The 20,122-nt window shown below is 38.8% G+C and overlaps 1 protein-coding gene across 4 annotated transcripts in view; it reads left to right on the top strand.

The window, feature by feature from the left end:
* Vmat (Vesicular monoamine transporter) overlaps positions 1-20,122 on the top strand; it is a 253,365-nt gene that overhangs the window by 58,709 nt on the left and 174,534 nt on the right. Inside the window, exon 1 of one of the 4 annotated variants that reach the window (XM_083143237.1) lies at positions 18,276-18,579. The exons of the other annotated variants lie outside the window; for them this stretch is intronic. The gene's annotated coding sequence lies outside the window, so the exon portion shown is untranslated. Of the gene's footprint in view, positions 1-18,275; positions 18,580-20,122 lie in introns of those variants that run through there. 4 annotated transcript variants of the gene reach the window in all.

The following is a 20,122-nucleotide window of genomic DNA, read 5'->3' as shown; positions in this document are numbered from 1 at the left end:
AATGAAGGGGTAGTGGGTGGGCTGCAATCTGAGAATTAAACCCGTTTCGCTCAAATTTCAGAATTCAAAATGTTTGAAAATTCTAGCTCGATCATTCCAGGATTGTCTCCCTGTTGTATTTTTGTGAAACTGCGAATACATTTTTGAAAATGTGTTACAAATTTTGGTTTCTGAACTTCCATTAATGCAACATGTCAGAAGTTTCGGGGGTGGGGGTTGAGCCCTAAACTCGTTCATTTTGGGGTAACAACTAGGGATGACCAAACCCGGATAAAATTTTATCCGCATATCGGATAATTTTCTATCCGGATATCAGATATTCTCATTATCCGTACTATCAGGATGATTATCCGTTGCATCTGAAACTGATATCCGATAATTTGAAATCCCGGTATCTGTTACCCCTGTTTACCGTCCTTTGGTACGTCCTTGTCAACGATCTCAATCACCCTTGCTAATTACCTCCTGGTTGTTGAGTACGCTGCTAGCATTTTTTATCATCGCACGCAAGAGTTGAAGCGAGGAGCTGGTTATTACACCGAGCGCTAATCAACTTAAATAACTTGAATGAACCCTGCGAAGACACCCGCTCGAAATACCGAAACAGTGAGTAATAACATCGCCGTAGTTCATCAGAAGCTAAAGTTGCACCATTGTACCATGACCAACCCTGCAGACGCGCCACCCGCACCACAGTGTCTGCCCAATGGGTCGGCAAAGGGTGCGGCACCATATGCGGAAGAAAAGGTAAGTTACTGTCGTACCACGAAGAGAAACGCTGCGGCGAACTAAAGTAGACAGTCATTTGTTTACTCCTCTCGCAGTCACCGTACGTCACTTGTGCACAATGTCCACGTGTTGACATATTTATGGGCGCTATTCACCGGATGTTGACATTTCTGTGCTTCGTTGGTGCTGGCGGGGACTGCACTTCCGGTTTTAAAAAAGAATAACATTGAATTCAAAGGTGTAAAGGCAGTGTCTTCGGAAAAGGAGACAATATTTGTGTGGCTTTTGGTTTCAACGTGAGATGGGAACAAACAATTGTTCTCAGGTATCTATGCATCGTTTTCAGACAGACCAGATACGGAAAAATCAGTGGATTTAGGCTGTAAAGCGAAAAGATTGGACACAAACACGAGGTACAGTTGGGAACTGAGAAGACTGAAAGCGCGGGGAGGGAAGCTTCGACTTGGTGTTCAATTTTTCAGTGTTGCCAGACATGCAGAAGTCCTTGTAGGAAAGGGTGAGAATCTGATAATGGAATCGGGACTTACCGTGTGAGGTGCAGTCTGGCGTTCGGAACCATTCGTGAACCTCCACGGATGATGTCACCCACGGGACATCTCAAAGACCAGCAACGGCATAGGAATTCACACTTCTTCCGTGTTTTCGAAAATAAATTTGTTTTAAAAATCAAATGAATGTTCTGGCGTGTGTATATAAGTAAATGTATATGTATAGAGCAGACTATATCTAGTAAACTGGGTCGCTGAAGGATAACTATCAATAGAATTAACATGCAACGAAAAGCGGGAAAGCCGGCTCGAGGGTTGAGCAAAGGTTTATTCAGATTTCTTTTTATTTGAGGGGTGTAAGTTTGTGTGTATGTGTGTGAAAAGGTATACTTAGAGCCAAAATGACCATAAATTTATCCTTTTATAAAAATTGTGTGGGGTGTTAGGGCGTAGTTGGTGGATAAATCAATGGGGCCGAGACATTACAACTTCATGTTCCATAATCAGAAAGTTGCAGAAAAGCGATGCTACATACCAAAATGTAAATACAAACGAGGGAGAAAATGTACTACCCTGCATAAGTTAAAATTAATTGATCCATGTCCAGGAAAGAAGCATTAACAAGACGCTAGGAAATACACAAAAAGCACGCACACACCCTTACTTTCTTAGTCACGTTGGAAGCAGATTGCTTTGATTTGTGAAGTTTTATTCCATTATTAGTATTGCTTTCACATGTTACTATGTAATATGTTCCATTCATTTGCAATGCGTTTTCGTACCATGCCTTTTTTATTTATGCCGCTGCCACCCTGAAAGGAAGACGAGCTGGCTGCACACGGCGACAACAGGCAGGTCAGTTTCGCATTCCTCAGCCTCGCAGTCTTCTCAGCTCCCAACTGTAGTAGGTTCTACAGTCGGCATTTCATCAAATCAAATGAAAATATTTTATGTGTTTCGAGAATTATAATTGTCTAACGCACATGTTTTGATTAAATTTAAAAGTTGGAACTATTTATAATCATATTAAATAGCATTTGCCTTTTGGTTGTTGATAAGCGATCTCTCCATGGGCGTCTGTAGGTCAGTCGACTCATCCTCCCCCCTCTGGAAATTGGCATCTTTCATTTCAAGTTGCAAAAAAGCAGGAAGTTTGTTATTTTTATTGTCAATAACAGAAATATAGTTCACTTGGTTAGTATTCGAACAGAGTAATTAATGTAAAATATGCATTTGATCGAAAAAAATGAGTGAAACATACAGGAACCAGGATATTTTTTTCATATTCTACCATTTAATTCAAAGAATAAATGCTTCCACAGTTTTCAGAATTCGAAAAATTATAAGTTTAGATGAGGTCTCACAATATAAACTTTGAGTATTTTTTTCTAACTTCTAAAGTCCTTTCTTGAACGACACTTGCAAGTGTTAATAACAAAATACAATAACTGTGCATTTCAGTATAGTAACTATGAAATGTAAGAGTATTAATGGGAAATAGTTGTGCTGGATATTCACTCGGATTGTGGATCGAATAGCATGATAATAATGAACAACAATAATAATAATAAAATTTATTTAATTAGGTATATATTATTAGTGTATAACAATAATTTTAACCGTAGTAATTATTATTATTTCTTCTACTGTTGTAATCGAAGCATTTCAATGTTTATAATTAATGTAAGCTTCATTTCAACCTGGAGAAGACTTTTCAGAAACGAAATTGTTTGTAGAAGATCAACATTGCCTTGGAAAATAGTAGTATTGTCTCTTATAACTGCATCCAAAGGATCCGGGATATTGCCAATCTTTTCTAAGTACCTTTGTTTCTCCATATCACTCAAAAATTTCAAGTGATCCATTTTGTTTCCGATCTTTTATATGAAGATAAGCTCGGTGACGATCTGTATTCCATTTGTTTACATTGGAAAATTCGCCAAACCGGAAGTTCTTTCCCCGCCATCAATAATCGAATTGTCTGATCGATCATTTTCTGTTTACTCAGGAATGACGTCCATAACTTCCCCCTTGTTTCACTGAGATTTTGGATTTGTTCAAGTCTGAAAAGTCGAGATAAATATAGCGAAAATGATGTAATGAAGAACTTTATATTATACGACGTGGACAGTTTAGACGAAAGCATTTTCCTTAGTATATTTCTTAACATTTTATTCCATGACCAACATGCTACCGTGTAAAGTGAAAAATATTATGGCATTTCAGATGCCATGGAATATTTTATGGCATTTCTCAAGGATAGTATCGGATCTATATATTTCCGTAGCGTAACCAATCAGAAGCGAGCTCTAGGTCACGAGTGCAGTTGTAATGGCGGCCGAGTGAGATGTAAACGACGTGTCACTTCACATTTTTAATAGCCGATAACTATTCAACGGAGAGGAGTAACGTTTCATGTAAAAAGGTTTTAGGTACAAAGCAATGGCACAGCTAAAATACATACTTTATAACGCATACAGTATAAGCATGGAAGAATATTTTAGTTGTTTGAATTGTAAACACCGTGTACTCATCATAGATGGTGTAACTCGACTTCCCTTTCGTGCTGTTTATATTATGCAATGTAATCGCACAATCTAACCGAAAGTGTTCGATGATATGCTTCCGTGTAATAAGAATTTTGCAGGAATTTACATAGATAGCATTTATGCTAGCAAAATTGTCAAAGGAAATGCTTCCGTCTAAATAGCGCCTTAATCTCGAGTACAGGTGTGTCGCTGAGTTCAGCACTAAAACATGACCAGTTCTTTCTCAACCTGTCTACACACACTCGATATCTCCTTCACTTCGCGAGTTGGCACGATTTAGAATCAGCATGAGGGGAGGAGCCTTTACGTTCTTTCCCATGTGTCGTTCAAACCGTCCGAATCGAGAGGCTTCCGAGATAGTAGAGTGAAATTTTCTCCGCCAGGTGTCATTTCGAACATCACCCACCGCGTTTCCGCCTATTTACTACTAAAACTGAAATGTGGCGTATGATTTCTTCTGTTACAAATTTTCAAAATATACTATTCTCGATAAAATGTCCCAAGTATCACCGAGTTTTAGATCGTTTATAATTGCAATATGGCTATCAAACGTGTCGCTTCAGTGAATTAAAGCGTGCACTTGTCGCACCTTCCACATCTGCCGCCGGTGTACGGCGGCCATATTGTATTTTGGCCGCCATCTTGTAGGACAGGCAACGGTCTGATTCGTGCTTCCAATAAGTGTATCTGTGTGCATAGTTGTACACACATCTTCTGACGATAGGCCATGAACTCAAAAATCACCTCTTGGCTGCCAGACAATTATTTTCAGAGAAGACTTGTAAGATTAGCTCTAGGTCCTCGCGTGCCGAAATGACCATAAAACATAATCTTGTGCAACACAGACCTTACTGAAAGATAAGGAAAAGTAGTTTTTATTATAGGAGTGTACATGAAAAACATTACTTTTAAGGAGAAAATTGCTGAAACCGTTTTTCATGTCTTTACATAACTTTACTTGAAATTGAATTTCTTTGTTTATTATCAATTCTGTCGCTAGTTTTCATATGAGATTAACTACAAAATTTTACGTGTTTGGATGTTAATAAATATTCTACTAGTGTTATAATTATAATTAATAAAATTAGTATTGTATGATGGAAGAATATTAATTGCTCTATTAATGGGGATGAACTATCTTGTAGTCCAAGTTTCAGTGGACTATCTACATATGAAAGTAGAACTTTGAAATAAATATTTAGTAAAAGTAGTTGCAAAAATCATGTATTTGTATTCTGATTCTGAGAACTAACTCATTGCGTGCCTACCAGGGCTGCCCACAGGGGGGACAAAATTGTATTCCAATTCTATATATCTTCATACAAAAAGGGGTGGGATCGTTTCGTTTGATTGACTTGTTATTGATTCTTAGTTTTGATTATCATGTGCAGTTCTTATACCTACCTGTGGGTGATCGTGGCGATAGGGTTGAAATGGAACACCACCCTTATGCCTTTAGAATTGGTTTGGATTGAGGGGGAACGTGCTGTTCGTATTAATACAAGTTTAGTTGAGCAGACAAACTGTGAAGAATAAGATTCAGTGAGCCTGAGCAGTTTTGTACGTTTTATGTTAGCAAACATGAAAGCAGGGTTGTTAAAAGTCCAGGAACACATAAATCCTAATGGGTTTTATTGGGTTCCGCTGCAGGACTAGAACATTTTTTCTCGCACAATTTAAATTCGGTCCAAGTTGCGTATTGTTACATTGAAAAAAGGTTCCTGGACCGAATTATGATTGTTCCTGAAAAAATGTTCCTGGACTGTATTTAAATTGATGCGGGGAAAAAAAAGGTTCCTGGAACGAATTGAAATTCATTCTGGAAAAAGATTTCCTGGAACGAATTTAAATTCATCCGGATAAAAGGTTCCTGGACCGAATTGAAACACCTTACAGATAAAAAGGTTCTTTGCGGTCCAGAACCCATTTACGCTTGCTGATTTTCTCTCCTGGACCGGAATTGAATTTAATTAAGATTCCTGAACCTTTAACAACCCTGCATGAAAGTGATCGTAAAGTTCATAAAGTAAACATATATTGCTTAAATATTTCTGCTTTATATTGTTCCGCAAATTTTACCTGACCAAAATAATTTGAGTAAATAATTCGGCATAAAGGGGGCGAATGTTCTACCTTTTTGGGGGGAGTGCATCATCCTTGGAGGGGATGGACACCCCTGGTGCCTACATAGAGTAAGTGAAACATTTTGACCAGTTCTTTTGAAAGAAACTTCATGTCAATTTCTTTCGCTTAAATTGTAAGCATGTCGTTCTCTTGTTTTCATGTCAGAAAGAAAGTATCTCACTTGAACCACTGCCCTTGAAAAGTTCAACGGATAATACCGTCAAATGATAATTGGTTAAAATGGTTTTGTCTTCTATGATTCCTGGAGAGATGTCACCTTACGTCGTCAGCATACAAAGGTTGAAAACGTAAAGCTACCTTCTGTCGTGATCAGCGCCACGCTCCTGCCGCCTTTAACTCCAGGGTTACCCGCAGGTACCCATCTTATTAGAGGATGGGTGAACCACAGAACCGCTCTACGAAAAAAAAAAAGCCACCTGGAATCCTCCACCTCGGGAATAGAACTCAGCACTCACGCGTGGCAGTCAGACGCCCTACCTACTTCGCAATGTGACTTAACGAACATAAAGGGTTTATGAACAATTCTTAGTCACAAACTCTGGGAGGAGCACTTTCTGCCCACCCCTAAATACCCAATATCTCAGGGTACCTTTTTCATCCCCATAATCACTCTGTTACCATTTCTTAATTTTATATATTTTGCACTATCGGAACGAGCATAATCTTAGGAACAACACGTTAATGTTAAAAACACCATAAATATGACAACACAGGTGTTTTCATACCATATTTTGGCGAAAATATGATAAAAATACGTATTGATATGACCAAAACACAACGTCACGTTTCCAAAACTTAGAAATATTATTTAGATTTACTTAGATGTGGAAAAACAGATTAGGATGACGTCATAAAAATACGTACAAATGAAGAACTCGAAATAAATTAAATAAAGTCTCCATTTCATTACGTGTAGATAGTTACTTTAATGTAAAAAATGTAGTCTATGCGTCCCACCCGTGGCAATGGAATGGCTCATTATATATATGTGTGTGTGTGTATCTTGGAATGTATGTCGGTGCAGATATGAGTCTCGCAACTCAAATATGATGATGAAAGGAGTTTCCAGGAAAATGTCCGGTCACTGCCGGGGTGAACGTGGTGAAATTGTGAAATACACACAGGACAAAAATGGACGGCAGTGTTCGGAAAAGGGTGAGATCTATTTGAGAGGAAAGATGGAGATTTTGAGAGAGAGAGAGAGAGAGAGAGAGAGAGAGAGAGAGAGAGAGAGAGAGAGAGAGAGACAGACAGACAGACAGACAGACTGACTCTGCGTGCCCGAACAGGGCAAGTTCCATCTTCCTTTGCTTCTGCCATTCTCAATCACAACAGTTATAAGTAGGGAACGGAACTTTATGTACTAAAAAACTCAGAAATATTTATTTTTTATGTGTCATAAATGTTGAAAATATGTGATAAAAACAGGAAAATATGTGACAAAAATAAAAAAAAAAACATTTGGTAACAAAAACAAAATATTACATGCATTTTGAACACCTGAAATCAGTTTCTAAATGCTTACCTCTTAGTGAACTATTTTTTTGGAAGAGATGCAGTGGGTCACCATAGTTTCTCCCAAATTCTCCATTGTAAATCTGTGACGATTATCTCTAAAAAGCATCTTATATTGTGAGAAAGATCGCTCAACGTCACAAGAAACAATTCTTGCATATTTCAAGCACGAAATGTCACTAACGCTGAAGTTTTCCAAAGCTTCCTCTACTTCACCTTCCAAAACAAGTGCAATTTGGCACAAAGTTTGAAAACCTTGGTTTTTCCCAACACATTTCTGTACATCTAGACATTTGCACTTGTGCGTTAGATCCAGTGGGGCTAATATTTTACCCCAATAGGGTCGTAGGCGAGGTGCCAGAAGTCTGCCAGCGAGCGTGTTCAAAGACAAAGCAAACCTAACACTCTCGATATGAAAGAGAGGTGCAAAGAATAAACATTTTTTCCTTCCAGGATTTCGAGGTAGCTGAAGTCAATGAGCGATTTTATGTACGTATTTAAAATGAAAATTCACAAAATATGTATTTACATACGCAGGGTGGCGACAGACCTGGAAAACCTGGAAAACCGGGAAAAGTCAGGGAATTTGAGGTGTCAAAAAAAGTCAGGGAAATGTCAGGGAATATCGTCTTCATTGACTTCGAACACTCTTTTGACGAAAATTGTTATAACTCGGGCACTATGGGAGCAATCTACTTCGGATAAGTTTTGTTTTGCAGCTAAAACATCATAGCATGTAACTGTGTACAATTCAGAATGCCGAACCGAGGAAGGGGTTTGTGGGGCGTGACCCTCGGATTTCAATGAAAAAACATAAAAATCTGGAGTTTGCCCCCTCTTCTCCCGCTATTTGGGAAGAAAGCGCGAACTTTAGTATTATTTTTAAAGAATGGACATTTCTCAAGAGAATGAAACATGTTTCATGTTCTTGGGTGTCATACAAGTTGAATAATAAGCCAAAATGTGATTTCTTTTTTTTTCTTCCGAAAAATAGGTAATTAGCATTTTTGTAGGAAAATTGTTATAACTCGGGCACTATGGGAGCAATCTACTTCGGATAAGTTTTGTTTTGCAGCTAAAACATCGTAGCATGCAACCGTGTACAATTAAGATCGCCGAACCGAGGAAGGGGGGTTTGGGGGCGTGACCACCGAATTTTAATAAAAAAAATGTGGAGTTTGCCTCCCCTCTTGTCTCGCTATTTTCGGGAGAAGGCGCAAACCTTAATATTCTCTTCAAAGAATGGACGATTCCAAAGAGATTGAAGCTTGTTTCATGTTCCTGGGTGCCATAGGAGTTGAATAATGAGCCAAAATGTGAAACTATTCGGAAATGTGTCATGGATATGTTGTGGAGAGGGGGGGAGCAGGTTGATCATCAATATGAATTTACCCAGGCTTGCTCCAGACCTGTGTCAGAGTTTCAACCCAAACAGAAGAGTATGAGGGTCCAAAAAGCACATTCATGTCATAATCTGCACAATGATACCATATGGTTTCATCGGGTCAGAACGACCTTACTCTGATGATACCATATACAGGTAATATCATCGGGGGAGTAAAGGTTAAGCCTCTAAATATTACGTGGAAAATGCATTGAATTATCATTTTTTCTTGTCCGTGTGGGAGTAGTAAGGAGACAGAACTGTCAACAGATGGAGGGAATGGTAGCGGGTGGTGCCATCCGATAGTTGTTGGACGTCGTAGTAAGGCATTTGTTGGGCAAACTGAAGGAGAATGGAAACAAATAGGTTCCATTGATACATATGATTTTTGTTGAATATCTCCACCCGACAAAGTATCTCACTACAACATGTCACAGAAATTGCATGCATGGGACTCTTATGATTTTTGTTCGATGTCTTCGGACTGCAACATCCAACACAAATCGTTTGCATAAACAAGAAGAGCTTTAGACTGCAAATATGCTGCTGGAATTTTATTACTCTTCTGGCTCACTTCACCTCATTTAATGTAGCAGTGCTTACAAAGGTTTTCTTTCATCATCCTGACATATTACTGGTTTCGCACAAGTTAACATACGTTTACAATCACATTGCACTATTCTTAGATATCAAGAAGAATCCAACAAAACTAGATATATATTGAATACTATCACGAAAAAGTGAAACATGAATCTTCGTTGGTAAACGTTATAAAAATTGGCAAGTGTATGCTCCCAACCTCAAATTTACTGCAACACTAGTATTGCAATGAAATTAACACCATTCTCTGTCCTGTCTGTTTAAACTCGTGAGAGATGGTCATTAATCTCTCACTGAGTAAGTTTAATGTCCAATATTATGAAATAAAATACTAATAATAAATACGTAAATATTTTAATATCATATTTACTCGAATCATTCAATCATAAATGCAAATCACTTTCTTCAAGAATTGACTTTTTTCCGCCAGCCCTGCTAAATTTTCACTTTCCATCTAATGATTTATACGAGGGGTGGTCAGAAAGTAATTTCCGATTGATTTTTCGCAAACGCCAAAACCGTGAAAAATGGTAATTGCTGCGAAGTTATGTTTAGGAATGTGCAGTAATGTCTGGACACATTTTTCGCGATTTCTAAATATCGAAATATTGCGAATTTGTCATAAAATGTGAATAGTTGGCGTTTTTAGCGATTTTTTTTAAAGAAATGTCCTAAAACAACGAAAAATTCCATGAAATCCAACGTTCTTGTCTTTTCTAGGCCATGTTTGTGTACATGGAACATGCAAGTTTTCCAACATTTTACTAAAGAGTAAACTATAGAGTTATACATACATGGAATAATTCCGACAGCCACATTAAATCATGTATTTTTCACGATTTTTTCAACTTCTATGAAAACCATTTGCATCACAGAGAAAAGTGGCAGGGTTCTAACAGGAGATCGAATGCGTATATCTACTGTCACACGGAATCCACATCCTCGTATTTGTCGCACGAGATATGTTTTGAATTGCCAAGATAAGTGCGCTCCATCGGCATTTGTCGAGTGAGTAATAATGGAGCTCAGTCATTAGGGCGTCTGACTACTATGCAAGAGACCCGGGGTCGATCCCCTGCGGGGGAGAACCGGGATGTTTTCCGCTTATTCAAACTGCTCCGGCACCCACCCAACATCATATGAAGCTGGTACCTTGAGAAAACTTTGAGGGATAAAGGTAGCCAGGAGCGTGGTGCTTTTCACATGACCCCCACCTTTAGCCGAGATCAAGAAAGTGTGGGGCCCTAACTCCACATCCTTATACACCTTCATGGAAAAGTGCAGGGGAGCACTTTACTTGTACTTCCTCAAAAATCTGTTCCAACATATCAAACTGTCACGAAAATACGTAGACCATGTGATCTACAATTTAAAATAATCGTTTAAAAGCACAATGGAGTATTAAGTTTCGGTATATTTGGCAGATAAATGTTCTAAAACAAAAAAGCGAATTTTGGGAAACTTAATACTGACAAGTCAAAAAAAGATAATGCCAATTTTTTGGTGCCATAATATATCGGTATCTGTCACGTGAGATTGATTGATTTTAATTTTTTGGGTGTGTCGCCACTTATGGTCATTATGCACCCTTCAGTATATACAGGAAAAATTCCATTATCTAAAATCCTTACCTTAAAATTAAAAAAAAAGGTGTATGGAAAATAACTTTCCCAAAAGAACTTTCAAGATATCAAACTCTTACGAAGAGCCGTAAGCCATGTGACTTACAATTTGAAACAGTAGTTTAAAAACACCATGAAGGAATAATTTCAGATATTTGCCAGAAAATGCGCTAAAATGAAAATGTGTATTTTGAGAAAAATAACACCGTATAGTAAAAATTAAAAAATAAGAAAATACACCAATTTGAAAAAAAATAACAAAATATCAAGGTCCCTACCGATTAGGCATAAATAAAACAAGAATATCAGTTGTAATTTATTGCATTAGTAACAGTGTCTTAACCTAACTTTCGGCATAATCACCACCGTTATTCTGGCATTTGTAGTAGCACGGCACTAAATTTTGTATGCCCATGGTATGTGTGTCTGACAGCAGAGACTGGAACTATCTCTACCGCAGTGTAGCTGTCAAATCCTTGCCCTGCCAGAAACCTCTTCAGTTAAACAAAGAGATGAAAGTCGGTACATTCAAGGCCAGGGCTGTACAGGGAGTGGTCCAAGATATCTCACCCGAAGTGATGCAAAGGACCCATGTGTACTCAGCTGTATGGGGTTGTGCACATTGGATTGGCCTTCCGTGAATTGTCTGCACCATCGTCTGACCATACACGACGACCGGTCTGCACACCTCACACAATTGCTGGTGGCTCTGTGCCAAATTCTGAGTGTGCATTGTAGGCTAGGCTCGGTGGGAGACTGTATGACAGCTGCAGTCTTTAACCTAGAACTGTCCTAAAACGTCTGCATTGCAACTGTACCAGATTAGTGCTACATGCCACTTCTTCCTGCCTGCATGGGTGTGTGTGTATCTCTGACCACCAGTGCTGCGTATATGCACCATTGGAGCTTTTTTCAGGATGCCCCTCGTATATGAACTTTCAGAAGCTTTTATTATGAGAGTGTTCCTGTTTTAATGTATGGGTAGCTAAATCAGGTACCTATACAATGCAATTCTATAAATTCTTTGCGTTAAATTTCTAATACCTGCATACCCTTTTCGACAGCATTAATGGTATAACTGCATGTTGTCAGTTTCAGAGTACTTCACTTGGATATACTGTACTGAAGCAGAAATCCCATTGATAATGTAAGGAAATATGATACTTTATTTTGTTCGATTCAATTGTTTCACTTATATGCAAGAGTTAAGTTGTTTGCTTTACAGAGAAGAGTGCTTTATGCATTGAAAAATGAGTCCGCACTCATGGTTCTTGCAAGCAGAGGGTTCCAAACCTCAGTGGAAATATCAACATATAATACCGAGAATGTACCGTGCGGCAATTTCGATCTGCAGCCGAGAGATCGGGAGAAGCGTGGCGGGCGGCACTGACGGAGATGCCGACATTTGCGGCCTGAAATGCCCGCTTATTTTTATGGACATATGCAGACATTTATATAAATATTGCAAAACGAGCACTAATCTGTGTTATAAGAGTATGGTTTTAATTTTAGTAGCTTAGTGACTGTATGTGCCGATGATTTTGACACGCCCACCTCTTGTGAAACACGGCGTAGAGGTTTGTTTGGAGAATGTTCTAACGCTGCACCAATATCATCGAGTTTTGCTTCGGTTAGAATCCGTCGTTTTTGCTTAGGTGTTTTAAAATTTAACGATACAGTTTCTCGTAATTTAAGGACAAGATGTCTAACCGTATCTCTGTGTGAAGTTGAAACGCATGGGAATTTCTGTACAAATTACCTACACACGTCTCGACACGAGTTTGTTTTCACGTAGGTACGTGTCATACATAAAAAAATCTTTGTTCTAACGTGAATCTTGCGGCTGGCATTCCAATCGTCTCACTGACACGTCACACATACACACTACAATAACACAAACAAGTAACTGCAAGTAACCAAGAATAACACTCTTGCGCACAGTACGAAATTAACACGCTCTTGGTTTACATTGCTCGCCACTATATTTACAACTCTGTCTTCATCTAATCGCGAAGGAACAAAAAACTCGAGCTCGGAGATTTCGGATTGCAAGGAAGCTCACGAACACTATTGACTTTTAACGGTTTCTTCTACAGCGTAATCTTGATACAGTGTTGCACATTCAAAACCTCCAAACGATCCCCATCGGCACAAAACTCTTTCAAGGATATAAACTTAAGCAGGACGTTACTGGTCAAAACTATGATTAAAATGTTTTATTATCTGTGGCTCTTAACATCGTTTCCAAAGCGTATTTATTTGTGCATATAAGAGCAGAACTTGGATGAATTACAGAAGAACTTTTGCGTGTTATAACACAGGTTAGTGATCGTTTTGCAATATTTATATAAATGTCTGCATATGTCTATAAAAATAAGCGGGCATTACAGGCCGCAAATGTCAGCATCTCCGTGAGCGCCGCCCGCCACGCTTCTCCCGATCTCTCGGCTGCAGATCGAAATGAACGCACGGTATAAGGAGACTGATAAATTACAAATTGTATTTCTTAATTAATCACTCTTCACTCTAATTTCATTTAGTCGTAACTTTAAAAATAATCAAGTATTTTATTTTAAACTTACTGCGTATGACAAAATTCCGTACTCCTTCCCTATTTTAATAATTTTCCAAATTCACTATTTTGCAGTTTGAATTCAAATCATAGAGAATAGAGAAATTAAGTCAATTTCATAGAAAATAATATTGGTACTTAACAAATCCATACCTGGATCTGTATGAGTTTATTATTTCCATTTGCAAAAACATCGATTTAGTTTAGTTTGTAATTGTCAGGGAAAAATGTAAATTTTGTCCTGGAAAACCTGGAAAAGTCAGGGAATTTCATTTCTGCTTGTTTGTAGCCACCCTGATACGGAAAACTGGAAAATGTGTTTTTATGTAAAATAAAATTTGCTGTGCTGACATATAAGGCTATGATCAGAATTTTGCAAAACTGAGGGTCTCTGTCCTATCGTAGAAAAAAAAACATTTATTTACCTAAAGTTCCGTTCCCTAGTTATAAGTGTGTAGACATATTTCGTTTCGTTATTTCAGCTCGTCAGGTTTGTACCTCAAACGCAGTGTTTTGGGAGGACATGAATAAGCGAGTGCCGAGCCATTAGGGCTTCGACACGATATATTGTGAATACCGCAAAACTTTGGTAAACCTTGATTTTGCCTCCTGTGTACAGTTCAATCCTAAAATCAGGGTGGCTACCCACCGGGAATTCCTTGAATTCCGGGAATTATGCGTGAATTCTACGTGACGTTTTCACGGAAGACGTGAAAAATTGCAACTTTTATTAATCCAAATGAATTCATACATTTATAAATGCCCCGAGGAAAGTTTTCGCAGATTAACTTTTATTTTTGTCGAGGAAGGAAAAGAAAAGAACGCTGCCTGACAAATGAAACAGCATTCTCCTAATCAGTTTACTGTGTTAGTTTCCTTTGCAGAACAATCTACCTGACAGGCAGATTATTGCAAAATAAGATATCTTGAAGTTGAGTAGGTAAATTTGAGTTTGAAATTCTTACACAATTAACAATTTTTCATAGATTGTTATATCCCCTAACATTTGTGATTTGTGTTTGTATTGGGTTGGTGCGAATGAAATGTCCGCTTTGACGTCTGGTGGGAAACTCACCTCAACAACGCAACACAGGGATTTACTGAGGTCACAGGTCTAACGTCATAAACTCTGTATGCGTCCAGCAAACAGACTGGAGCACCCAGACAGTCAGCAGGAAGTGTGTTGCTGAACAGGGTCATCTGAAATTGCACCATGGAGAACACACAATTGCGAGTGATTTGTCTTTACGAATTCAAACTGGGACATTCTGCTCGGCAAGCCGCCAAAAACACTAACAGTGCATTTAGGCCAGGAATGGTTAATGAACGCACCATTCGCCGCTGGTTTGTCAAATTTCGTTCCGGTGACACAGCATTACAAAATGACTCCCGTGGCCATCGACCAACATCATGTTTGGATGAGCTCCTCAGGAACGCCGTGCAAGCGGACCCTCGGAAAAGTGTTCGCGCCACTGCAGACGAGTTAGGCATACACCATACCGCTATCGTTCGGCGGCGTCATGCGATCGGTAAAGTGAAAAAGTTCGACTTATGGGTACCACATGATTTGACACCGGTCAACAAGACTCGCCGACTGGAGGTGTGCAATTCTCTGAGTGTAAGGAATAACGGGATGGTTTCCTGCAGCGGATTGTCACTTCAGATAAAAAATCGATCTGCTATGACAATCATAAACGATCAGGACAATGGTTGGATCGTGATCAACGTCCAGGGCTGTTTCCAAAACCACCTCACCACCACCGGAAGGTGTTGTTGCTGGTATGGTGGTCTATGGTGGGTGTGATCCATCATGTCTTTCTCAGGCTAGGTGAAACCATCAATGCAGATCGTTACAGTACTGAACTCCATGAAATGCACCGCAAACTTCTCCGCAAGCATCCAGCAACGGTCAACAGACATGGTGTCCTCATGTTGCACGACAATGCTTGGCCACATGTCGCGCAAAGGATGGTGCAGGCTCTCCATGAGTTGGAATATGAAACCCTTCCTCATCCAGCATATTCTCCCGTCCTCTCTCCCACTGACTACCATCTCTTCAAGCATCTCGATCACTTCCTGACAGGAAAGACGTTCGCTGATGATCGGGCGGTGCAACATGCCGCTGAGGAGTTCTTTGCTTCGCCGACTCCAGACTTCTTTCGCCATGGAATCCAATTGTTGGCTGAGCGATGACAAAAGTGTGTGGCTGCAGACGGCGACTATTTTGATTAACCAGGTATTGTAGTTTTATTTTTTTTGGCCTTTGGCAATGAAGCACCTGGGCCGGACATTTCATTCGCACCAGCCCAATAGATGTATTTTTGAGTGTGAGTATGTGAAATGGCAAATGTAAATTCCCCACCTTGAATTGAACATTTTAAATAGTATATATACCGTTTAATTAAATATAATTATAATTTTTGGATTAATTGGAATCACACAAACCATTTATATTTTTAATATATTCGTGTGTGTGGGTGGTAAGAAGTGGTAAAGTTGAAATAGAGAAAACATCTCCTTGGACCCTTGAACTTTTAGAAAGTTCACCTTGAAAACCGGTAATTAGTATACTTGAATTTTATCATAGTCGTAAAGTGGACACCCTGAAAATGTAAAATATGAATTGCGTGTTTACGTTAAACGTAGTATCTCAGGTTTCGAACTGGCCAGAGACAAACTAACAATAAGCGCAGACAATAAATACATTGAAATTTTGTTGAAGGTTTTGAAATTCTACTAAAAATATGCAACTTGTAGCAAGTAATCACGGAATGCTGCATGTGTACTTGTCGATATACTGTCTGTATTTATCGTTTCAAGTTACCGTCCCTTGTTTTATCATTACTAGGATGCTAATGTATTCCAATTCGTAATTGCACGTACATCGCAAAGCATGTGTGATTGCTTTCGTTTATTTTACTTCGCATTTCTGCCACTTTTGGCTAATCGCGAAGAGGATGATGAAATTATTGAAGCGACATGCACAGAGAACACCCATGACCACACCGGGATTCGAACTCGGGAAAGGAAAACTTCCGGCGTAACAGTGTTGAATTTTTTGAAAAGCAACGAAGTTGAGAAATGCTAGAAAAGGAAAATTAATATAAAAGTATACAAAAATCGAAAAAAAATAAATAAATAAAGAGACGCAGTAGGGAAAGAAATTAAAATGAAAAATCATTGAAGGAAATGAAACCAATTCCGAATATCAGTTCGTCAACAGGTATTAGAATACTTTAATACTGTAAATATGAGAAACAATATTTTGGCCGCTAAAAATCGAAAAATATAAGAAAAATGGTGCGAGATAGATAAAAAGATTGAAAGAAGTGAGTGCATCATATAGTTGAAGAGCACGAAACGATAAGGATAAATTGTTATTGAGATAAAATAAGTGAAGATACTATAGTAATGAGAATTTGTAGCTAAATCATCAGCTATAACAGAGAATTATGGTGCAGCGAGTGAAAAATGAGGATCAGGAGGGAAGTGAATTGGGGAAAAGAAAACAAGTGAAGGATCAAAGTTAATGATAAGAGATGTTCAGAAAGCAGGTTGAATTCGACAAAAGAAGAAATGAACAGACAGTAACAGGAAAGAACTAGGAAGGAGAGCATGACAGATAGGAAGACCGAGGAAGGTATTGTGGTCTTTCCTCAGAAAACTTGTCTCAACAAATATGGGCGAGATATACGGTACTGGCTTCAAAACTTGAAAAGAAATGAAATACTTTTGCCAATCCGTATGGGTTAGGTCTCTGATCAAGGGGAGAGGTTAGGAAGAATTGCAGTAAAGCAATAAAATAAATTTGAAAATAAATTTCCATGAGATGTTAAACGGTACTGGCACAGAAGGAACTGATTCTGTTTCTTGAAAGTGTTGTTTGTATGTATTACAAATTCAGCGAGGCTGTGTCCGATAGGTTCAAAACGCATGCTTGTAGCACGGTCTTGTCGGAAGTGACGTTAACTAGTGAAGTTCGCAGCACGCAACATTGCAGACTTGTTCATTAGATTCGTTCGCTTGCTGACTTGTTTTAAATCATGGAAGTCGAAAGTCTGCGAGATGTTGGTTGTTCTAATGTCTGAAAATGTAAGTATAAGAACTTCTTAAAATGCTCTATAATTTCTATGGTGGAAAAACAAATGTTTATAACGCGGGAGAAACAATATGTGTACTGATCGTATTTGGCGCTGCAGTCGAAGTGCAATTCGAAAGATTTTCGCTTCTCAAGGCTTCAAGACTGAATTGCGAGACCATTCTGGAAGAATGTTGGCTTCAAGTAAGGCCACAATGGAGAGGAAATGATATTTTATTGTGCAAGTAAAACGTGGGAAAATGCTGACTGTGAATAATTTTACGGTCTGACAGTCCCGGCGATAACTGTTGCTCCATCCTGCAACCTGTTGCTTCCTCAGACTCGGAACACTAATTCCAGCGGGAAAAGAAAGGGAGAGGGGGAAAGGGGCTGGGAGATGAAAAAGAAGAAGAGAAGAAAATTGAAGAAACTGGCAGAGGAAGCGAGTCTGCACCTATCAGAGACCGGGCTTCGAAAAGCATGGTCGCCAATCGGCTTCAGCTGCGTGGGTCGACTCTTCGGAATATCCTCGCTTCACGCCCGACCATGTCCTTCAATCGCATACCGACCGACATTGCCGAAAGTACTCCGAGCATCCTCCCAGCCACTCTACGCTGTCCAATCTTCTCCTGCTTCCATCCGGGCTGACCCGTGAGGTCAGAGGGCAAGAGGGGACTCCCCCAGTGCGCATCTCGGTCGGCGCATCCGCTAGGCCTGGTCCCGCCCACCTGGAGAGAGGAGAGAAGAATCCCGAAGCGTCAGTCGGGTGCTGCCACAGAGGTCCTCCCCAGCATCCGTGATAAATCTCTACGAAGGAGGCCGAACGCAGCCATGAAGTAGCTGTCCAAAGTCGCTGGAACTCTTCGGTCTGCCTCGGTGAGTACTTGAGTGTCCCTTTTTAGCGTACACCACCCTTAATCCTGCAGACCCCCGTTGCACTTCGGAGGGATTCACCTGTAGCGCATCAGTAGGCATGCCGTACCGACCTCGGCTAGCCTCGAACCCATCTCCTTCAGATACCTTAACGTGTCAAGTCTACCGCCTCGTGATCGCAAGGTTCCTGGTTCGATTCTCGATGAATGGTTTGTTCCATTGCATCAATGTGTACTAAAAATAAGATTTACAGTGACTCGTTGTAGAGACCAACTTCCTCCAGGCACGTAGCTACAAATATCTAATTTATTTTTATTGTTAATAACAGAAATAAAGTTATAACCACAGTAAAAAGTGCATTACCTCGAAAACAGTTTAGTGTATAATAGAGGAACAAGGTTAATTTTTTTTTATTTCACCATTTAATCCAAAGAATAAATTGATCCACAGCTTCCAAAACTTATGGTTTTCTTTGTGAGAGGTCACAGAATATAAACTTTGAGTAAAATGTATCACCAACTGTTAAAGCCCTTTTTTGAACGGTTATGTAAAAGTTAATAAAGTACAATAACTATGATTTTCAGTGCTAACTGTACAAAATAGTATAAGAAAAATAATTGACAACAATTGTGTTAGATATTCACTGATACGGTGGAATAAGAATAAATTTGGATGAAATTGGTATACGTATTTTTAATAACTTATAATAGTTATTATTGTAAAATAACAATAATAATTGTAATTATTATTTGTACTAATCAAATTTTATCTATGGCCTGATTCCTCTATAAATACTTCTGGCGACGCCCGTGCTGATTAGGGATGAGCCCCCACTCCCTAAATAAAATTCTGGCTAGAGCCTTGACTTTCTCTCGTTATTTGTATTAATGTTGGTGTTTGTCAGGGTATACGCCGTACTATACCCTCTGGTTAACCTTACTCATTAGCAAATATCTTCTGCTTTCATTTCGTTTATATTATTCATGCAATTTGGGCATTACTCCAGTTAGCTTATTTTGGTCAAATACTTCTGGTTTGTTTACTTCAGAAAGATCGAGAACAAAGACAATCGTTGCTTTTTCTATTCATTTATTTCGATTTTTTTACATAACTATTTTCTCAAGGTTTATATTTTTACTGCGTATTATTTAAGTTGTTAACAGTATACGAACTGATAACTCACAAAAATCAATATCATCAACAAAATAATATACAATAATATACTGTGGAGTAGCCTATAAAATCCTACTGTAGCCTTTCATATTTTAAAGAATGCGTTCTCTATTGTAAAATGGATCTTATATGCAAATTATGGTACATCATTATCATCAGTATTCTAACATCAATGACATTTTTTGTAGAAGTTAAATAATTTCATCCGTATATTTAATGGCAACATAAGCCAAAGTTAATAGAAATGTGGTCCTCACTTAAGGTTTGACGAATCGTAGCGAATATTCTGTGAACATTTTGGGAAATAACAATATAAATAATATCTTTAGTTCAGACTGCCCAAACATTTTTATGAAACCAGTAGTGCCTCCAC

Source organism: Lepisma saccharinum, chromosome 21, assembly GCF_977018435.1.
Source record: "Lepisma saccharinum chromosome 21, izLepSacc3.1, whole genome shotgun sequence".
Taxonomy (NCBI): Eukaryota; Metazoa; Arthropoda; class Insecta; order Zygentoma; family Lepismatidae; genus Lepisma; species Lepisma saccharinum.
This window is presented reverse-complemented; position numbering and strand designations above follow the sequence as displayed.